General features: G+C 37.0%; 1 pseudogene; it reads right to left on the reverse strand.

Annotated features, from left to right (window-relative positions):
* Positions 1 to 12,369, reverse strand: part of LOC102481795 (membrane-spanning 4-domains subfamily A member 12-like) — a 20,705-nt pseudogene extending 8,336 nt beyond the window's left edge.
* Between the last annotated feature and the right edge of the window lie 379 nt (positions 12,370 to 12,748).

Here is a 12,748-nt window from a genome sequence, read left to right on the forward strand (position 1 = left end):
AGCTCAAAAGAAGACAAAACTCTTTAAATCTAGAAAACAAAGAGTAATATTTTAGTCAAAAGTCTTAAAATTCTATTTCTCCTATACAGCCTCATGTAATTAATCTCTCTTCTGTTGAATTTGCAGAGTTACTCTGGTCTGATCATTCCAATTAAATTCTGGTAGTTAATGTTCAATGTTATTATTGATCTTTCTGGACTCATCCCTACCATTAAATTGGCCATTTTCTTGGTTGTTTTTTGCTCTCTTATTTCTGTCTGTCTTTAGTTTCCCTGGTATAGTGCTTCCTTCAGAACTGAGCTGGTCAGGTGCTAGTAAATTTAGGTTTTGTTTATCTGAGAATGTCTTTTCTTCCCATCTGAAGGATAATCTTGCCAGGTATAGTATTCTTGGTTAAAATTGTTTTTCACTTAATACTTTGAATACATTTCCCCATTATTCCCTTGTTTGCATTGTTTCTGATGAGAGGTCTTGTGTTAGCCTGATAGAATAACCCGTACATGTAACTTGACGTTTCTCTTGTCTTTGTGGTTTTGATCAGTCTGGCTATGATGTGCATTAGAAATCTTCTTGAGTTGATTCTATTTGGGGTCCTTTGTTTTTCTGGGTCTAGATCTCTAAATGCTTCTCTAGGTTTGGAAAGTTTTCTTCCAAGATTTCATGTAATAGATGATCAATGCCCTTATTAGTTTCTTCACCTTCTGGGATACCAATTTTCCAGATGTTTGGGTATTTAATGGTGTCTAGTATTTCTCAAAAATTATTCTCATTTCTTTGGGTTATTTTCTCACTCTTTGTTGTGTGTGTGTGTGTGTGTGTTTTCCAAGGTCAGAGGTTTTATCTTCTATATCTGAGATTTGATCTTCTGCATGATTTAATCCACTTTTATTATTTTTTTTTTTTTTGGATTGGTCTTTGCTATAGGGCGCGTGTACTCACCAGACAGAGAGACAGAAAGCGAGAAATCATCCCCCCCAGAGGGGATGGCCACACTGCAATCCCTTCTCCTCCATTCTCCTCTTGGGATCTTGGGCACGCACGCACATGTGCCCAGCATGAGTTTTAAGCTACTGGGTCCAGGACGCGAACCATGGTTGACTCCATGGGAATCCAGTGATATAGCCATTATGCTAACTGCTGGTCCCTTAATCCGCTTTTAATACTTTCAAGGGAGGTTTTGATTTCTTGTATTACAACCTTCATCTCTAACAGTTCTGTTTGATTCTTTTTTTTTTTTTGGAGAGGTTTTTGCTATAGGGCATGTGCGCTGGCCAGAAAGACAGAGACAGACAGAAAGTGTGAAATCATCCCCCGGGGGGGATGGCCACACCGCAATCCCTTCTTCTCCATTCTCCTCTGGGGATCTTGGGCATGCACACACACGTGCCTGGCGTGAGTTGAAGCCACCTAGTCTGGGACTCGAACCGCAGTCGACTACATGGGAGTTTAGTGACATAGCCATTATGCTAACTGCTGGTCCCACTGTTTGATTCTTTTTTATGGTGTGTATTTCTTCTTTCAAATCATGGAAGAACTTCCTCACCACGTGGAACTCATTGTTCCTTTTTTCTTGCATCGTCTAGAGTTTGTCATCTCTCTTCTCTTGCATCTGTTACATTGGTTACATTTCTGGACTCCCATATAGTTGACTGAGGTTCGAGTCTCAGACCCGGTGGTTTAAAACACATGCTGGGCACATTTGTGTTGTGCCCAAAATCCCAAGAGGAGAATGGAAGAGAAGGAATTGCAGTGTGGCCATCCAACCTGAGTGGTGATTTCTTGTTTTCCGTCTCTCTGTGTCTCTGGTGAGCACATGCACCTATAGCAAAAAAAAAAAAAAAATCTCTAAAAGAAAAACTGGAAACAAAATCCCCTCCTTTTGATGCTTGAACAGAGCTGTTATTTCTCTAAGTTCTTCATCTCTCAGATGAAGGACTTATTAAGAAATGAGTGGTGAATAGGCTGGAGATAGTTTTACTTTAAAAACTGATCAGGAGTTATAGTTTAATAGTCTACTCACAAAGACACCACCCCAGAATGGGTATCCACCAATAAAGGTCGTGGAGGCAAAACCCCCAATATGTCTGGAAACGTCATTCATTAAACCCAAAATAGTTCCAAAACTAATGTGCATACATCCAATGATGATCTGGATCCCCTGGAAAAGAAAACAGGCATTTTCAAATTACTTATTCATTGTCAGGGCTGTGATGATAATCATCATCACACTCCTACTTATTCATTTTCAACTTTACCAAGATCCATAGGTGCCATTGAGGTGTGTATGTAAAGTTGGAGGCAGGCCATGGTGACTTTGACATGCACTGGAATAACAAGGGAGCAAGGGCCTTAGTGGGAGGCCTTGTTTGAGGTCTGTCTGGGCAGCCTAAAGAGAGTTTTTTAGAAAGTGCAACTATGTGACCATGCATCAGCATCCCTTGAAAACCTCTAGAAAACTCTTAGAAAACAAATGCTTTAAGCATGACTTCCTGCCTGTTGTTTTCACATGAATCGGTTCTGTTTTGGTAATCCCAGTTCTGGGTAAAGGGATCATTGAAGATATAATTATTTACTGGGCACTAATTACATGCCTGCTAATATTCTAAACACTTTACAACCAGTATTTCATGTAATCTTCTCAACAACCAGAAGGAGACACAGATACAGAAAAATTAAGTGTTCAGAGTCACACAATTGGTAAGGGGAAGATCTGGGAATTTACAGAAGCAAATTGACTCTTGTAAAATTGCCCGCATCTTAACTAGTCAGTACTGCCTCCCTGCAGGCCCAGCTCAGCTCCACCTTTTCTATGAAGTCGTGTTAATTACACTAATCCAATTAGCCTATCTTTTTTTCTTTTCTTCTAAACTCCCTTTGCATTTTATGATATAAAATACACCTTATTACTTGGTTTTATAATATTTATATGAAGCTTTTTTTGTTTTGTTTTGTTTTGTTTTAGAGAGAGGTTTTTATATAAGGTATGTGTGCTTGCTGAAAAGACAGGGAGAGACAGAAAGTAAGAAATCACTCCCAGGGGGAATGGACATTCCGCAATCTCTTCTCTTCCATTCTCCTATTGGGATTTTGGGCACGCACGCACATGCACCTAGCATGAGTTTTAAGTTGCCCGGTCTGGGACTTGAATTGTGGTTGACTACGTGGGAGTTCAGCAAACATTATGCCATCTACTGGTCCCAAGTCTGTCCTTTTTCAATAAACGTTTTTATTTTTTATTATTATTATTTTTTTACCAGTCAAGAGATATATTTCCAAAATAAGAGATACATCTTTTACTTTTTTGTTCAGTACTTATTATACCTTTCTTTCTTCTAAACACAGATTTCTGAGAAATAACTGTTGCTAGATTGGTTCAGATTCAGCTGTAGGGACCATCAGTTAGCTTAATGGCTATGTTGCTGGACTCCCATGTAGTTGACCATGATTTGAGTCCCAGACTCGGTGGCTTAAAGTCACGCCTGGCGTGTGTGCGTGTGTGCCCAAGATCCCGAGAGAAGAATGGAGGAGAAGGGATTGCAGTGTGGCCATCCTCTCGGGGCGGGGGGGTGGTGTGTGTGTGTGATATCTGGCTTTCTGTCTCTCTGTCTGTCTCTTTCTGGCGAGCGCACACGCCCTATAGCAAAAACCTCTCCAAAAAAAGAAAAAAAAATCAGCTGTAGATTTATAATTAACTTTTTCCAATGTATATACCTTACCTATTAAGGAAGACTTCAAATTCAAAGATGGATGTATTTATTTCTTTAGTAAATTGCTAATAAACACAATAAAACTATTTAAAATGATAAAGAATCAACATCATAAATAATGCTGATTTTAAAACAAAGTTTTTTGAAATTCTGGTAGAAGCCAGGGAAATCTTTCCATTAAAAATTATTCCTTGGTGTGTGCACACATGGACACATACATACACACACACACACACACACACTTCAATTTTGCATATAGCTCAGAGGTGTGATGAACCTCATTTAGCTAGCCATACCACATAGATGAAGAACTCCCAAATTACACTTTATACTTTGTTTTTACAAGCTCCTTTTTAGAACAGTGGTTCAATCATCTAGCCACAAATTTCCATTCTCATCCTTGTTATCTTGATGAAGAGCAGCTTGATCTTGGACTCATAGGTCATCTTTTCTCCTTGTATAGCCCTGACTACACTGTTTACTGATCAAAATTGCCTACACATTTACTGATCAAAATTGCCTACAATCCAGACTTAACAATTTGGAAATATAATTTTGTCTGCATGTATGGCCACAGACCCACTTTAAATTCTGCCATGATTGGTACAGATGTTTTACTGCTTCCCACCTGTGTGTTGCAGTGATTAGGGGCCGCTAATGATAAAATGTGCCATCTTCAGGGAATGGAAGTGGTTTCCGCCAACAAAACCCCACTTATCCTTTTAAAGAGTTTTTTATTGTATACCTCTTCACTGCAAGGCAGAATGCCCAGTGAGTCCTGATTCTGCTCAGTAAAAGCCCAAAACTTCCATTCTACAGGTCTCACCAGATCTGATCACCCCTCTGTCCTCCTGCCACCTGTTCCTTCCCTCACTCATTCTGTTGTGTATTATTGGCCTCCTCGCTGTGCTTCTAATACATCATACACATTTTTATCTAAAGATTTTTGCACTGGTTGTTTTCTCTTGCATGATTATTTCATGACTCGTTCCTAACTTCCTGTCTTTGCTTAAACATCATATTCTAAGGAAAGCCCACTCTTAGTAAATGAAATTTCTTGTCACCACTTGCTTATCACCTTTACACTTCTTCATTCTCTCTTCGTCATTTGTCATCTCTCACACATTATATATTTCTTTATTATGTATGTGGTCTGATTTCTACCACTAAGTTGTAGGCTCCATCAGAGCAGAGATTGTGCTTGCTTTGTGTTCTATGAAATTCTTACCATCTTTGTGGGGTTGGCTATGTGAGGGGCTAGGTTTTCCCCATTTGCTCATTAGGAGAATGGGACATCCCTCTTGCTGGAAGAGCATTGAAAGGACTACCTCCAGAGCTCAGATTGACTGCTGGTGGGAAACTGATGTTCATTTTTACTTTCCTAAAACTTTATGTATGCGATAAGAGGGTTAGACAAACTTCAGGCACATAATGGACACTCAGTATAATTTACTGACAACTGTAGCAGAGAAGTTGGAGCTACACATAGGAAGGGACCTAAAATAATTTGATGTAATTGTGTCAGTGGTATGAATGAGCTGCCTGGAAAGCACAGTGAAGGGACTAACAATTCTGTCTGGCAAGTGGGATCTTCAATCATGGGTAGAGCATATTTTGCAAATCCCAGAGAAACAAGATTGTGGGCATTTAGTTCAGAGTACTTTTTGTAGAAGTTAGGTAGCAGCTGAGTCATAGCATCTCCAGGGTACTGGTGACAGAGGCACAACAGAGGGAATGTCTTTTAATTTTCATCTCTGCCTTCCCTAGACTTTCTGGTTGTAGTTTCTTCCTTTTGAGGCAACCATGGATATTAATTAATGCAGGTTCACATGTCAGCAAATGCCAGACTTTAACCAATCCAGATATAGGACTGAGGTTGTCTAAAAAGTGCATTGCAGGCCTGCCATTCTTCCCAGCTCCTGCATGAGAGAAGCATGTGTGCATACCAAGGCTAGAAACTGCCTTGGAGACTGTGTAATCTTTTGTCCACTCCAGGTGCTAGTCCCTCTTGCTTTCAACTTCTGCTCTTTCTTCACGGCTCCTGCACAGCAGAAGTGAGTGTGCGGACCAAGACTTGAAACCACCTTCGAACCTCCACTCTCCATTTGTAACAGACTACATAGTTTGCACCCCATTGCTCATATTTTCTTCTTCAGTTGAGACCCTGCAGCTTAGCCGAAGGTGTGCCTGTTCTCTAGACTCTGGATTTGGAACATCTAGTCAGGAGAAAAATACAATCCCTCATCATCCATAGATAGCACAATGGAACTTGTGAAATGTCAGATAATCAATTCAAAATATTCATAGTGGCAAAACTTAATGAGATGCAAGAGAAAAGAGACAATAACTCGAGAAGATGCAAGAGAAAAAAGACAATGAGCTACAGGAGATGAGGAAATCCTTCTACAGTTTGAAAGAAGAAATAGACACCATAAAAAGAATCAAATGGAGGGAACCAGCAGTTAGCGTAATGGCTATGTCGCTGAACTCCCATGTAGTCGACCGCGGTTCACGTCCTGGACCCAGTGGCTTAAAACTCACGCCGGGCGCGTGTGCGTGCGTGCCCAAGATCCCAAGAGGAGATTGGAGAAGGGATTACGGCGTGACCATCCCCCCTGGGGGGTGATTTCTCGCTTTCTATCTCTATGTCTCTCTCTGTCTGTCTGGCGCGCGCATGCGCCCCATAGCAAAAAAAAAAAACCCTCTCTAAAAAAAAAAAAAAAACCTCGCTCAAAAAAAAAAAAAAAATAAAAAAAAAAAAAAAACCTCGCTCAAAAAAAAAAAAAAGAATTAAACAAAAAACAAAAAACAAAAAACTCACGCCGGGTGCATGTGCGTGTGTGCCCAAGATCCCAAGAGGAGAATGGAGGAGAAGGGATTGCAGCATGACCATCCCCCCGGGGGGTGATTTCTCGCTTTCTATCTCTATGTCTCTCTCTGTCTGTCTGATGAGCGCACGCACCCTATAGCGAAAACGTCTCCAAAAAAAAAAAAAAAAAAGAATCAAATGGAGATGTTAGAGATGAAGGCTGTAATACAAGAAATCAAAACCACCTTTGAAAATACTAAAAACAGATTAAATCATACAGAAGATTGAACCTCAAGTGTAGAAGACAAAACCCGTGACCTAGAAAAAGTGACAAAAAGAGGAAATAAGCCCCCCAAAAGAGAATAATGTATGAGAAATACTAGATTTTAATAAATGTTCAATCATCTGAATAGTTGGTATCTCAGAAGGTGAAGAAACTAATAAAGGCATGGAAAATCTATTCCATGAAATCCTGGAAGAAAATTTTCCAAGCCTAGAGAAGCATTAAAACACCCAGGCCCAAGAAATACAAAGGATCCCAAATAGAATCAACCCCAGAAGATATACTCGGCACTTCATAGTCAGACTGGCCAAAAACCACAGACAAAGACAAGATACTAAAACTGGCAAGAGAAAAACGTCAAGTTACTTACAAAAGCTATCCCATCAGGATAACACTTGATCTACTGTCAGAAACACTGCAAGCAAGGAAAGAATGGGCAAGTATATTCAAAGCATTAAGTGAAAAACAATTTCGACCAAGATTACCTGGCAAGGTTATCTTTCATATGGGAAGAAAAGATAAAAAAAACATTCTTGGATAAACAAAACCTGAAAGAATTTACTAACTCCAGACCGGTCTTCAAGAAATTCTGAGAGGAGTATTATACCAAGAAAACTAAAGACAGAAAGACAGAAATAAGAAAACAAAAAACAAACAAGAAAATGGCTACCTTAATGGAAGGGACAAGTCTAGAAATATCAATAATAATGGTTTAAATTCTCCAATCAAGAAACACAGGCAGGCTGAATAGATTAAGAAAAACCCAAAAACCAAAAAACAGAAACCCTCTGTCTATTGCTTATAAGAAACCCACCTCATGGATAAAGACATACATGGACTAAAAGTAAAGGACTGGAAAAAGATATTCCATGCAAACAGAAACCAAAAGAGAGCAGGAGATTCAATACTGGTCTCAGATAAAATAGGCTTTAAGGCAAAAGCTGTAAGAAGAGACAAAGAAGGACATTATATAATACTAAAAGGGCTAATCCATCAAGAAGATATGATGCTTATTAATATCTATGTACCCAGTTCAGGGACACCCAAATATGTGAAGGAAGGACTGCTAGATCTAAAAGGAGAGAGAGATTGCAACACAAACATCGTTGGGGGCCTCAACACTCCATTATGTCCTTTAGACAGATCAATGAGACAAAAAGTAAGCAAAGCGATTGAGGACCTAAATGATACCATAAATCAGATGGACTTGACAGATATCTATAGAGCTTTTCACCCAAAACTCACAAAATATACATTTTTCTCAACCCTGCATGGTAACTTCTTGAAGATTAACCACACGATAGGGCCCAAAACTAGACTTTACAGATTCAAAAGCATAGAAACTATATACAGCATCTTCTCCAACCATGTTGGAATTAAATTATATTACCTTCCAGGAAAACCCTTGAAAATACACAAATTCATGGAAATTAAATAACCTACTATTGAATGACCTTACAACTACTGAAGAGATTAAGACTTAAATAAAAAAGATTCATGGAAACAAATGATAATGAGTACATGAGTTTCCATAATCTGTGGGACACTGCAAAAGCAGTCATAAGAGGGAAAAAGATGGAAAGGTGGCAAGTGGACAACCTAATATCATGCCTCAGAGACCTGGGGAAAAAAAACAACAACAAAAAATCCAAAAAAAAAAATTACAGGAGAAAAGAAATAATAAAAAAAAACAACAAAAAAAAAATCCAAAAAAAAAAAATTACAGGAGAAAAGAAATAATAAAGGTTTGAGCAGAAATAAATGAAATAGAAAATAAATGAACTATACAGAAAATAAATGAAAGCAAAAGCTGGTTCTTTGAAAAGATAAACAAGATTGACACACTATTAGCTAGACTAGTCAAGAAGAAGAGAGAAAGGAACCCGATAAATCAAATCCACAATAAAACAGATACAATACAACAGACACAATAGAAATACAAAACACCATTAGTGAATACTATGAGCTTCTATATGTTAACAAACAAGAAAACCTGGATGAGATGGACAATTTCCTGGACATATATAATCTTCCAAGATTAACTAAGAGGATATAGAAATCCTGAATAGACCCATAACAAGCCATGAGATTGAATCTGTAATAAATAACCTCACAACAAAGAAAAGCCCAGGTGACTTCATTTCTGAATTTTACAAAATGTTTAAAGAAGAAGTAAGCCCCACTTTTCTCAAATTATTTCTAAAGATTCAAAAGGAAGGAACCCTCCGAAATTCATTTTATGAAGCCTCCATCGCCCTCATTTCCAAAACATATAAGGATAAGTCAAGAAAGGAAACTACAGACCAATATTTTTGATTAATATAGATGCAAAAAATTCTCAAGAAGATACTAGAAAATCAATTCAACAACATATAAAAATATTATTCATCATGACCAGGTATGCTTTATTACAGGGATACAAAGGTGGTTCAACATATGCAAACCATAAATGTGATAAACCGTATTAACGGAAAGAAAAATAAAGACCAGATGATCATTTCAATCAATGCAGAAAAAGCATTAGACAGAATACAACATCACTTCATGATTAAGAATCTCTGCAAAATTGTCATAGAAGGATCATTTCTCAGCATAATAAAAGCCATCTATGAAAAACCTATAGCTAACTAACATTATACTTAATAGGAAAAAGCTATTCATAGCTTTTCCACTAAAAACTGGTACAAGACAAGGCTGTCCACTTTTTCCACTCCTTTTCAATATAGTGCTGGAAGTCCTAGTCAATGTGGTTAGACAAGAGAATGAGATAAAAGACATTCAATTAGGGAAAGTGAAATTATTTCTATTTGTAGATGACATGATTGTATACATAGAAGACCCAAAGTTATCTATAAAAAAACTTCTAAAAACAAAGCTTCTCAAAGTAATAAATGAATACAGTAAAGTGGGAGGATATAAAATAAATTTACAAAAATCTATAGCATTTCTACTTAAAAAAAAAAAAAAGCAGATAGAGGCAGAACTGAAGAAAGCAATCCCATTTACCATAGCCACAAAGTCAAAGGACTTTCCTTGACCTCTTCAAGGAAAGTCAAAGACCTTTACAAGGAAAACGGAAAATCTTAAAAAAAAAAAAAAATTGAGAATGACACAAAAAAGTGGAAGGATAGCCCTTGTTCCTGGATTGGAGAATTAATATAACCAAACTAGCAATTCTACCCAAATTAATCTACATATTTAATACAATCCCTATAAAACTGTAATAGACATTCTTCACAGATATAGGAAAGACAATCATGGAATTTATCCAGAATCATAAAAGACCCCATATTGCCAAAGCAATCCTATGTAAGAGTGGAGTGGGTGACATCTCAGTCCCTGACTGCAAAATATATTACAAAGCTGTGATAATCATAACAGCATGGTATTGGTACAATGTGGACCAATGGAACAGAATAGAGAACTCAGAAATAAACCCCAAATCATACAGCCAACTGATTTTTGACAAAGGATACCAGTCAAACCAGTGGGAAAAGGAAAACCTCTTTAGCAAATGGTCCTGGAAAAACTGAGTATCTACCTGCAGAAAGCTGAATCCAAGACCCTCTCTCTCACTATTAACAAAATCAACTCAAAGTGTATCTGAGATCTAAACCTAAGACCTCAAACTATAAAACAACTGGTGGAAAACATTGGGAAAGCTAGGAAATATTGGATAGGCAAAGATGTCTTAAATAAGACCCCTAAAACACAGACAGTAATTCCAAAAATAGACAAGTGGGATTACAGAAGTTTAAGAAGATGTAAGTGTGGACTGACAACCCTTGGGATGGGAGAATCTTTTGTAAAGTGTGCCTCAGATAAGGGACTGATGACCAGAATACACAGGGAACTCAAGCAGCTTACCTGAAACAAAACAAAACAAAACAAAACAAAACACAAACAAAAGATGGGAAAACTGGCTGAACAAACCACTCTCTAAGGAAAACATATGAACAGCCAAAAAGCATATGAGAAAAGGTTCAACATCCCTCATCATAAAGGAGATGCATATTAAAACCACAATGAGATATCACCTAACCTTGTCAGTGTGGCGAAGATTAAAAGTACAAAAAATGATAAGTATTGGGATTGTGAAAGGGGAACTCTGCTACACTGTATTGTGAATGTAAACTGGTTTAGCAACTGTGGAGAACAATTTGGAGGTTCCTCAAAGACCTACAGATAGAACTACCATATGACCCAATAGTTCCACTCCTGAGTATCTACCCGAAGGATAGAAGAACACTCAGTCAGAAAAATGCTTGCACATCTGTTTATTGTGGCATTATTCACAATTGCTAAGTCATGGAACCTACCTAATGTCCATGAACAGATAAATGAATTGAAAAAGTGTGGCACATATACTCCATGGAATACTATTCAGTCATAAAAAATCAACAAGACTCTGGCATTTGATAGAAAGTGGATGGATATTGAAGATTTATTGCTGAGTGAAGCAAGTCAAGCTATGAAAGAGAGACATTGTTTGTCTCCACCTAACATATATCGACCACACTATATGGTAGAGACTGAAAGATTGGAGGTTATAAAAGTATTAAAAATAGTTATGGACACTGGAGACAGTGTGGAAGGAGGGTAGGAGAGGGGAAGAGTGTAGGGATGGAAATCAGGGAGAAAAAATAGAGGCAATTTGTGGGACACACCAGTGGTTTGCCTGTTATTTATTTATTATTGATCATAATGTGTATGGTATCCCCAACTGGACTAGTCTGAGGTGTATTTCATGTTGGATAAATTCTCTTTACAAGCTAAATGATGTATAGTGATTGAATATATAATAATAATAATAATAATAATAATAATAATAATAATAATAATAATAATAATAATAATAATAATAATAATAATAATAATAATAATAATAATAATAATAATAATAATAATAATAATAATAATAATAATAATAATAATAATAATAATAATAATAATAATAATAATAATAATAATAATAAAGTGCTTTGCAAAAGTGAGATCAAGGTAGAAGCAGTGCGGCACCCATTATTTCAAAACACTTGAGTCCTCCTGCTATAGAGAGTTTTCTGTCATCAGTTACATTCTAACTTAAAACTAATATAAAATGAACTCATGGTAATTACATTCTTGCTTAAAACTAATATAAAATGAACTCATGCTAATGTCTATATGTAGACTATTTCTACTTAAAAGGAAACAGTTTATAGTGAAATATTAAGATTATTGAATATATGTATACTTTTTGTTTCTTGAAAGTACATGAAAATATTGCAAATGTAAAATTAAAATTCTGAAAGTAAATAGACTTACCCCTAGTGTCTCTGCATCTTCCATAAATTTTTCTGCTGCTGTATCTGTGTTTCCATTTGGCATTTTTTTATTTCCTTGGCCTAGCTGACTGGCAGAGATTTCTGGAGGTGTGATGAAAAGAGGCTGACCACCCAGAGGTTGGTTTTCCAGGTTTATGTTACCTAGAAGTTGTTGAGACACAAGAGACATAGTAATGGTTTTGGATAAGGACTGGGTATATTTCCATGCACACCAGGGTGGGTTATTGGCTTGGATGACATCATTATGTCTTGTGTATTTAAAAAATGCCAAAAGTTTACATTTATGCAGAAAAGAAACTGAAGACAATCTTATGGGATGTCATATATCTGTGCAAATGTTAGACAACATGTGAGTAGATCATGGGCAATGACAACATAAATTATGCTCATTTATCTTTGGAATCCTATGTGTTGTACGGTTTAAAGAAATGAAAGAGGAAAAGATGGATGTGGTTATTTTCCTATTCCTAGTTTTGTGAGATGTTGTGAAGTGTGTGTATGTGTAAGTATCTCCCCTGAGTTCACTGTTTCTGAGGGGTAACAGAAAGAGAAACAAGATAATAGCAATAAAATAAAGTCTCACCTCACCCCACCCCTGAAAAGTGACCATATCCTAATCCAG

Source organism: Tupaia chinensis, unplaced genomic scaffold (genome assembly GCF_000334495.1).
Source record: "Tupaia chinensis unplaced genomic scaffold, TupChi_1.0 Scaffold143204_1, whole genome shotgun sequence".
Classification (NCBI taxonomy): Eukaryota; Metazoa; Chordata; class Mammalia; order Scandentia; family Tupaiidae; genus Tupaia; species Tupaia belangeri.